At 43.5% G+C, this 10,675-nt stretch overlaps 1 pseudogene; it reads left to right on the top strand.

Moving 5' to 3' along the window:
• The first annotated feature begins 5,222 nt into the window (after positions 1–5,222).
• LOC148539066 (uncharacterized) lies at positions 5,223–6,304 on the top strand (annotated as a pseudogene).
• Positions 6,305–10,675: the final 4,371 nt, after the last annotated feature.

Here is a 10,675-nt window from a genome sequence, read left to right as displayed (position 1 = left end):
TTTATACAAAAAACTCGGACTCATGAAGAACTTTGTAAAGGGTATGAACAAATATGGAGAAGCTTTTTTAAGTACTTGGAAGTGAAAATTTCCACTTCTGAATGATGCTAGAGTTATGGAAGAAATCTTTGTTGGTCCGCAAATTCGTCAACTTCTTAAGGATGAAAACTTTGACCGAGTTCTTGAGGTTATTAAAGAAAGCAGCTTGGGAAGCCTGTAAAGGTGTTGTGCATTGCTTCTTGGGTAACAAAAGAGCTGGAAAGTTTGCTGAGATTGTGAATAACATTCAACAAAAGTATCAATTAGGCTGCAACATGTCACTCAAAATCCACTTTCTCGACTCTCACCTGGACTTCCCTGTCAACTGTGGTGCAGTGAGTGACAAGTATGGTGAGCAATTCCACCAAAACATTTCAGCAAAAGAAAGAAGATATCAGGGTAGGTGGAAAGCCTGTATGCTTGCTGACTACTGTTGGACAGTGAACTACAGGAATAAAAAGAAAAAAGTTTCCTTTCAGCACACTGCAAAAAAATCAGCAGAAAGGCTTGAATACTACATGGCAATAGAAATTCAGAGGTCTTTGTTGCATACATTTGCAAATATATGGTTAAGTGACGGGCCATGTCAAGGCTCCTCTATACCAGCACCCCTAATGCTACATAATAATAGCACCCACTCTGGGTCATATAATTGCATACTGTTGTGCCACATGATAACAGCACATACATAAATATATTTAAGCTGAGCGCCAACTCACTTAGGAGGTACCCCAGAAATCTCCAAATAGCTCTACAGGAACCAGAACACCCTCCCAATGCTGGTCCCATACATGCCCATCAGAACAGCAATATAAAATAGTGGTTGCTCATATCAACTTAATGGATTTTCTTAGGTACTTGTAAAGGGAGGGATTTAATCTGAACTACAGGAAAAAAAAGTTTCCGGCCGTCATTCTATTGATGTTTACTGTTTCAGATTGAGGTATCAATATATGTGGGCAATTCTTTTAAGACTGGCCAGGTGTCATCATTTTTCACTGTGGTGCGCTAAGTTGACTCATCATCATCACCAGTAGGTTTCTTGGAAAAGGTCATTTTTACCTGACAGCAGCATAATCATTAGAAACTGAACAGGAGATGTTGTCATGTGCCCCTGGAGCTGACAATTTGCTTGCAATGAGCTATTTGCATCTCTTAAGATCTGTCAGTTGGAAAAAAGACATTACATAGGACTTAAACCTAGGATTATGTATGGTTGTTAAAATGTAGTGATCCAATTGCAAGTTGTTGCAAACCGTTTGGTCCTGGTAAAACAAATAATGAACTTGATCTACAAGTCCAACATAAATGATGGAATCACATAGTTTAATCTCCTCCTTCAGCTTCTCTAGCTGCTTTTCCAGTAGTTTAATTAAGGGTATGACCAGACTTAGGCTGACAGGGTCCTAACTCAATTCATTGGTTACAATTTCAAATTATTTCAGTTGCTTGCAAAAAATGAAGAGTATTCTCCAGTGTGCTTGGTTAAAATAACCTTCCCTTCCCCCTCTCCCCATCCCATGGTTTGATGTGTACGTCATGACAGCTTGTTGCTGTTCCTCCAGTCACTGAAGCAGATAATGAGCAAATTTCCACCTGGTCACTACCCTGGTTGACCAAGTGGAAATGCTTGCACAATGTTACTTGCATTATCAGAAATTACAAATCCTGAGGAGAGTCTCAGCTATTTTGCAATAACATATCTTAGTTTTTCCAGCAGATTGATACCAGTACACCTCTTAGTAAAGCCAGTGATACAGAGGGTAGCCTGCCTGTGATTCAGCTGGATTTGCGTGTCAGATACTGCTGCTGAAGGTAATATGCCCACCCAGTGGGATGTCACAATCATGTATTCCTTAGTTTGAATAATCCTACTTGTCCACATATCTGTAGTTAGTGGAGAGTTAGTACAATGGCATTTTGTAGGTAATTAATAATTTTTTATTTAACATCCCAGTACAGGTGACAAATTGCTGTTCTGATAAAAAAAAGAATTGAGATAGAATGGTAATGAATAACTTTTTATTTAACGTCCCAGTACAGGTGACAAATTGCTGTTCTGATGAAAAAAGAATTAAGATAGAATTTGGTAGTGTGGATGCATAAGACCTCAACTAATCGTCTAAAACCAAATGCATCAATGGCGGATATTGGACGCAGATCTAGTGCTAACATAGATGTCATGGCTTCAATGATCTGCTGTGCATTATTTAGTTCCTCTTGCAAATAATTGTTTCACAGACAAATGTTGAATCTGTGTTGAAGATTTACCCCCAGCAGCAGCCCTAGCACACAACAATACTTATTGGGAATCATGGATAGGCAAGTCAGTTTGCCTTTGCAAATTAGATGCAGGACTACTGTACCTCCAACCTTTAAATAAGAGGTTGATGATGGTGTTGGCAGTGGAGATTGCATGTGCTGGTATCTATCCATACTGCCAGTAACTGATGCTGGACTGCTTGTTATTATTTTATTTCAATTTCCAGATTTTGGTAAATTACTTAAATTAACTCCTAGATGGTGAAACTTGACTTACTTTTGCACGACAAATGGTACAGATGCCTTGACAAATGCCAGGATTAGGGTAAAAATAATTCCACATAGAAGAGGTGTTTTTTTTGGTATTTTGCCAAGGCATGACAATGTGCTTACCACAATCCGCTGAAGTACCACACTCCTACCATTGGTGCTGCACTCTCCTGTGCAGCTTCTCAGCTGTGTCTCACCCAGATTCCTGACCTATGTGTTTTGAAGCACAGGAAGATGTTTGTGTTAGTAGATTTTTGGGCTGTTAGCTTAACAGGAGGTTAATTAGGGCTTTCAGCTGTGTGGCTGTGTTTTAAGGCTGTAAGGCTGATCAGAATGGGAAGACACTGCCTGGGGAAAGGAGAGTCTTTCATTAGGTTGCTGAAACCAGGTGAACTACTGTATGCCTTGTAAAAATTTCTTGTACTTTGTTTTATTAGTGAGCTAGGATCACTGTGTTTAGTTAGTGCCAGACAGCAAGGTGTTTATTTTTGCTATTTTGTTTTGCTGCATAATAAAACTGGCTGAGGCCAGTTGCACCAGACCAAGGACTTTGTGTGATTTCTCAGCTGCTGCACAGTGCCTTCTACCCCAGGAGATGGTACCAGTTCCCCGACCCTGTTACAATATATTGGAATATGCCTGTGGGAGCCAATATGGTGGAAAGACCACCAGAACATTAAAGGAGAGGCTCTCTGAGCATTTAAGGAACATCAAAAAAGGATTAGAAACACAATGTTTCCTTACATTTTAAGAGAGTACATCAATGTAATGTTAAATATTTTGGGCGGGATGTAATAGAGTTCGAGTTTTTCGATTTTGAAAGTTTCCTGGAAAACTCGCACATTTTGTAATCTCGACCAATGTAATAGCGTGCACGATCCTGCAAACTTGAATATTTCCAAATACACATTTTTCAAACTCGCATCCAGATGTTTCCCCAGGTTGTACATACAACTCATGCAATGTAATAGGGTGCGAGTTCGAAACCCGCACATAAAACATTACCATAATCTCGCCAAGAAATAGACTAAAGTGACAATGGAGAGTTGTATGTGAAAAATGTAAATATTTTTTATAAAAGGTTACAAAGGAATATTTCAATCCATAAACATATATAAATATGCATATAAGTGTAAAATCACCTTTTTAAGGATGTAAATACTCATAATTCTTAATTCATTTGATAGTGTCTAAATCGAACCCTTATTCGATTTGGAGCCAAAATTCAGGACTTTTTTTCAACCCCTATTGTATGCTGAAAAATGATCCCTGTTTTTTTGCATAGACTTTTCTCCCCGGCGAAAAGTCTTGGGGATAAGTTTTCGCCCCGGCTAAAAGTCACAATCGTTTTTTTTTTTCCAGTAAACCTACTTTTTGCGGCTAAATAAATACAAACATCCGTTCTATTTAAATATAGTTGAAAATAAACGATACAATCTAAGTTTAGTTTATAAAGAAAGACAGACACAAATTTAATTTAACTTACTTTACTAAACTAGTGAGGTATCAGGAAAATAAACCACAAATTTTAAAAACAACCAAAATTACTGTGAGGCAGATGAGCCTCTACCCCTCCCTGACCCTGAAGTTGCACTCCCCCGTGTACGGGCACTTCGCCTCGGGGGATTCATTGGTGAGGCTGTTTGGGGACTAGAGCTGGATGTAGATGCTGATGGCACTTCCCTAAGGGCCCTTTGTGCCACCAGCTCCCTTTGTAATGCACAAAGGCCTGTGTTTGCTCCCGTATGGCAGCATTTTGGTCTCTGGCGGCATGTGTTTGCTCCCATATGGCGTATCGTCCCAGAGTAGCTGAAATATACACAGTTAATATACCGTGTCTCTGGAATAACCTTCTCCACTCAGCGTGCCCACTGCCAGGACAGGAACTTACCCCCACTACGGTGAAACGATTAAAATTAAATATATATGCTTATATATCCATACCGGTACACATAAAAGAGGGACTCCAAACCTGTGCACAGGTACATGGACATGCTCTGAGTTAATGTTGATTTACTGAATATATTATTTTCTTGAGTAAGAGAAATTAAGTAAGAGTATTGAGTTATTCAGTCATGTTCACGTATTCACATATGTCAAGAGTATCCACAAGTTAACCTGACAACTGAAGTGTATACTTGAGTATAGGCGCATTGTTGGTAAGTTGTTCATAAGTGTGTGATTTAGCATATTGATATCATGTAACCTGGTCAAATAATTGCGTCTAATTAACCGTGACAGATGACGTTGGGTCCCACAGTTCCTGTACAATAAACCATTTTTTTGTCCTTAAAGTTGATTATTGAGTGAAAAATATTTGCTTGTAATGAGATTTTAATTTACAGTAATATACCTTGAATCTATAAGTTATTGATGTACTATATCCACTAGTTCCACTAAACTAGCTGGAACTTGAGACTGCTCCCTGAGCTATCATTGGTCGGGACCTGTATTCCTTACCTCTCTGAAGTAGCCTAATCGAACCTCAAATCGGGAACCCGAGCTCGGCTGTCAGGTAAAAAGAAACATAACTGCCGTGCATACTCACACTGTGACACACCTAGATACATAAGTACCTGGGGGATATAACATTTGGCGTCACAAACAGGATTCGGAGTCCAAAGTAAGGAAATCAATGACCATTGAAAAACATGACGACAGAACAACCTCCCTCATGGGGGGAGCCCAGCGATGAACACAACAGATCAGAACAAGCTACACCTGCAACGGCACAAATCAATCCAATCACCCTGCCATACTACTTTGGAGCCCCATGGCTCACAACATACAGTGGGGATGTCCACAGTCCAGAAGGAAACACCTTAACTGAATTTAAAAATAAAATGAAATCTATGTTTCGGCTGTATCCCCTAAGTGATCAACAACAGGTAGAGATATTGATAGGCCAATTAAAAGGATCAGCCCTTAGGGAAGTGAACTCATGGCCATTGGATGAGAGGAAAAATGTAGATCAGGTGTTGAAAAGGCTAGCCACTACCTTCAAAACACGAACACTCCCTGAACTAAAAATGAAATTTTATGCTGTTAAGCAATGATCGGGAGAAACCCTCCGTGACGACGCATTGAACTTACAGGAAGCCATACGAGCAATACAGGCTGTCGATGCAGAGGAAGTCAGAAACACTGACGAGGCCCTAATAACTCAACTTATCGAAGGGTCCATGGGAGAAAGTATTCAAGCACAATTACGGTTGTTGAGACTGCAGAAGCCAGATGACTCATTTTTGGATTTTAAAGAGGCCGCGATCAGAGTAGTAGGCACTAATACAAACTGAAATGTGGAGTTCCCAGAGATGCCAGGATTCCATGAGCACCCATGTTCTGAGAAAACGTCAAAAAGCAAAGATACCGTAATACAAGGTATTCAAGCTCCATCTACAGACCCGTTGCAAACCCTGAAGACACAACTGGAAGACTTGACGGTGGGATGGCAGAAATGCGAAAGGAGATGTGGCACATCACAAAGCAGCAAAATACTGGTCCCACCAAACCTAGGTGGAGAACTGAACAAAGGAATTTCTCAAGCGATTGGTGGGATCCTCCCCGAAGGGGTGGAATTAGGTCGACTGATCAATTTGATGGGCAGAGCCGCCCGATCTGTAGGCGATGTCAGAGAGCAGGCCACGTAGAAAGGAATTGTAGTCGCTCAGAGGATTTAAACTCCAATTCCCCGAGGGTGGGGGCCGACCCTCGGGGAGAGCAAGCAGAGTAGACCCAGACCCTGAAAAGTGGTGGCCCCCTTTATATTGGACCGTGCCTGACGATTCCAATACTAATCGATGGCGTAGAGACACTAGCAATGCTAGATACTGGGTCACAGATTACTACAATACAACTCTCAGCCTTCCGACAACACTGTGGGGACAGACTATTACCTCCACCAACTTGGCTGCAACTTATAGCTAGTAACGGCCTGGGAATTTCCTGCATTGGTTACTGGGAAGCGGATGTAAAAATTGAAGAGACTCTTCTGCTACGGCAGGGGTGCTTGGTGACCGAAACAAGCGATGCCAAGGTGGCTCCTATAATTTTAGGAATGAACATCCTACAGAAGTGTCCTGAAGAATTGGTGTCCACTTTGAGAGGAGAGTTGTCTAGAGTGGCTTCGCAGGGACAACGTGTCTTGCAGAAAAGGACATCAAAAATTTGCGAGTAATGGTGAAGTCGGGAAGGTGCAGCTAACAGATGGCAAACCTTTCAAACTGCAGCCAAATTCCAAGACCATCCTCTGGGGTAAAACTCACTATGGCCCAAATGAGCAGAACTATGAAGCTCTGAGTCATGCCTGAGCCCAGCTAAACATGATGTAGTGGTGGCAAGCACCTTAGTAACAGTTGAAAATGGAAAGGTCCCAGTGTGAATACTTAACCCACATAACCGGTCAGTTAAGTTGTATCAGAATCAACCGCTGGCCAAGTTACTCTGGACCACGTTCCAGGATGTTTTGCACTCAAAAATCCAAGCTGATCAACTCAACATGACCACAAAGACTGACCTGGTGTGTGAACAGAAGGCTGAGTGGTGGAAGGAGATTCAAATTGGGGGTGCCAGTATTTCAGAGGAACACAGGCGAGGGGCTCTCCAAGTAGTAGAGGAAAATGCGGAGACTTTCAGCCAGAGTCCAGCGGATCTGGGTGTTGTCGCAGATATACAGCATCGGATCCCCACTGGGGACGCACCCCCTATCAAAGAAAAACATCGTCCACTAGCCCCAGCGTTATACCAGCCGGTGCGTCAGATGTTGGAGGACATGAAGGCCAACGGGATCATCCAGGAGAGTCATAGCCCATGGGCGGCACCCATGGTATTGGTTCAGAAAAAGATGGACAACTACAATTCTGTGTAGACTATAGGAAGCTGAATAACATTACCCACAAGGATGCATATCCCCTACCCAGGATCGAGGAGTCTCTCACTGCACTCAAGTCTGCTAACTACTTTTCGACCTTAGATTTGACAAGCGGATACTGGCAAATACCAATGGCCACCACCAACCGAGAGAAGACCGCTTTCACCACCCCAATGGGATTATATGAATTTACTCATATGCCATTTGGATTGTGTAACGCACCTGCAACCTTCCAAAGGGTGATGGAACACTGTCTGGGGCACAAGAATTTTGAAACCGTTCTCCTGTATCTAGATGATATTATCATCTTTTCAAAGACGTACTCTGAACACCTTCAACACTTACAAGAGGTCTTTCAGCGATTGGCCAAGTACGGACTCAAATTGAAGCCCTCCAAGTGCCATTTACTGAAGCCCAAAGTTCAGTATCTGGGCCACATTTTAAGCTCTGAAGGCGTAACACCCGACCCGGAGAAGATCAGAGCAGTGCTAGACTGGCCCATCCCACAGACCGTTAAGGACGTCCGACGTTTTTTAGGCTTCGTGGGATACTATCGAAGATTCATTAAGGATTTTGCCAGAATAGCTACCCCGTTAATGGAGTTACTCCGAGGGATCCCCAAAGATGGATATAGTAAAAGAATACTCATCGAGTGGACAGCGGAATGCCAGATGGCCTTCGACCGACTAAAAGGGATTTTGACAGAAGCACCATTATTGGCTTACCCGGACTATAGTGAACCTTTTCGCCTGTATACAGACGCCAGTAAGCAGGGCCTAGGGGCAGTCCTCGCTCAAGTTCAGGACAGTCAGGAACACGTTATAGCCTATGCCAGCCGGAGTCTTTGTAAAACCGAAAGAAATGACGCTAACTACAGCGCTTTCAAGCTGGAGTTTCTAGCTTTGGTGTGGGCTGTGACGGAGAAATTCAGGGACTATCTTGCTGCTACCCCTTTTGTTGCCTTCACTGATTGTAACCCACTGGCCCATCAAACAACTGCCCATTTGGGAGCGCTAGAACAGCGATGGTCTTCACGGTTGGCAAATTACTGGTTCAAGATAGAATATAGGAGTGGCCGCAGCAACGCCAATGCAGATGCCCTGTCCCGACTACCCATGGTTGAGGAAGGCTTGGAGGAGGCTGATCAGTGGGAACAAGTGGAGATACCCAATTTCAGCCCCCACACCAAGACACCCAAGCAACATTTTGTGGCTTGAACTACAACCGAGAGGTGGGGTGACAAAGGAGGGGGAACCGAGGACGAGTGGATTCACTGGCAGAATGAGAGTCCATGTCTGTGACAACTGAAAGAGCGATTGATTACCCACCGGGGGTTATCTTGGACAGAGCGGCAAACGGCAGCCCCAGAGTTGGTTCACCTGTGGCGGCAGCGGGATCGACTTGAACTGCAGGGTGACCTGCTCCTGCGGCACAGTACATATTCAAAGACCCACCTACCTGTCAAACAACTAGTGGTACCTCGGACAAGAGTTGGCACCATTTTAAGGGCTTACCATGACCAGTCTGGTCATTTCGGCATTTCGGCTACCAGAAGATGGAAACCAATCTTAGGAAAAGATTCTACTGGAACCACCTGCGCCAAGATGTGGAAGACTGGTGTAAAGCCTGTCTGACTTGCGCGACACGTCAACCTGTACTGCATGGACAGAAGGCACCGCTCCATCCCAATATTAGTCAGCAACCCTTGGAAATCGTCTCTATCGACCATGTTAAATTGGAGCCAAGTCGTACTGGGTACACTTACGCCATAACCATCATAGACCACTATACGAAGTTCACCATCGCCTTGCCAATCCAAGACCTAACAGCCAAGACAACAGCTGAAATCTTCTGGCGGGCATTTGTCAGGCCTTATGGGTATCCAACAAGCATTCTCACAGACCAGGGCCCATCCTTTGAATCCCGACTCTTCCAGGAATTGTGTGCCCTATACGGCTGTAAAAAACTATGCACAACTGCATATCACCCTCAGGGGAATGGGGCCTGCGAAAGAATGAACCAGACTCTGATAATGATGCTTAGGGCCGTACCACCTGCACAGAGACTTGAATGGCCTACCTTGCTGGCGGAATTGATCTTCATATACAACAACACGACACATAGTTCGACGGGATATACTCCCTACTACTTGATCTTTGGACGTCAGGGGAAACTCCCTGCCGACATCCAGCTGGACATACCGGGAGACACTTCATTAAAGTTCTGCCCGGAGATAACATGGGTACAAGAACACCAGAACAGACTGAAGGAGGCACGAACCATAGTCAGTCAATGAATGGATACTGTACGGGAGCTGCAGAAAAGGGATTATGACGTTGATGCTCATGCTAGTCCATTGGCTGTGGGCAGTAAGGTGCTGAAGAAAAACAACCAGCAACATAGCAAATTAGACTCCCAATAGGAACCTACTCCATACATAATTACAGCAGTTCCTATGACTGAGGTGGCCATCTACCGCATAGAGGTGGGAGGATGGCAGCCACAAGAAGCTGATTCATCGGTACCAACTTAAATTATACCCCAACCATCGTGAGGAGATCGAATTGACACAGAGGCATCAAACACGGAACTTGGATCAAGACGACCAAGCAACAGCAGGGATGCCGGATAACCCCTTGGATCTAGTGATGAGTATGTACTGGCCAGCTGTATCCATTTTTACATACCCGGAGCAAGGCAGGCAGTTGGAAACCCATGATGTGGATGATCGATTGGCAGAAACTCCTTCAAATTCTGTGATAAGGCGCTCGGCAAGGAGCACGAGAGGGACTTTGCCAGTAAGATATAGACAATAGCGTGTTCCAGAATTGCAACTCCATTAAGTGAGCAAATATGTTGACTAGTTATGATAGGTAGAATTACATGTGATTGAACATGAGCTAATCAATGTTGTTTCCAAGTGTATTGATGATTAACACCTAAATTGTTTAGTACTTGTATATGAAGGTATTTCATGCTGGTAAATTTATTGCTGTTGTGAAGTAATGGACTTTATCAGGGAGCCACAAAATGCGTGAGGACACCCATCATTCAAGCGGGGATGAATGTGGTACCCCCAGAAATTACAGGGTGCATGACAGCCCACAGTATATACATTCAAAATATAGATATATCATCCTATAACCTGGGAGAACTCACATAGCTCTCCCTGTGCCACTAAAATATGAGTGGTGTGCCCCTGGACTGACAGGCACACAAGCACAAACCCATCAA

Source organism: Taudactylus pleione, unplaced genomic scaffold, assembly GCF_031769625.1.
Source record: "Taudactylus pleione unplaced genomic scaffold, aTauple2 ptg000032l, whole genome shotgun sequence".
Classification (NCBI taxonomy): Eukaryota; Metazoa; Chordata; class Amphibia; order Anura; family Myobatrachidae; genus Taudactylus; species Taudactylus pleione.
The sequence above is the reverse complement of the archived record's forward strand: the minus strand, read 5'-3'. Positions and strand labels throughout refer to the sequence as shown.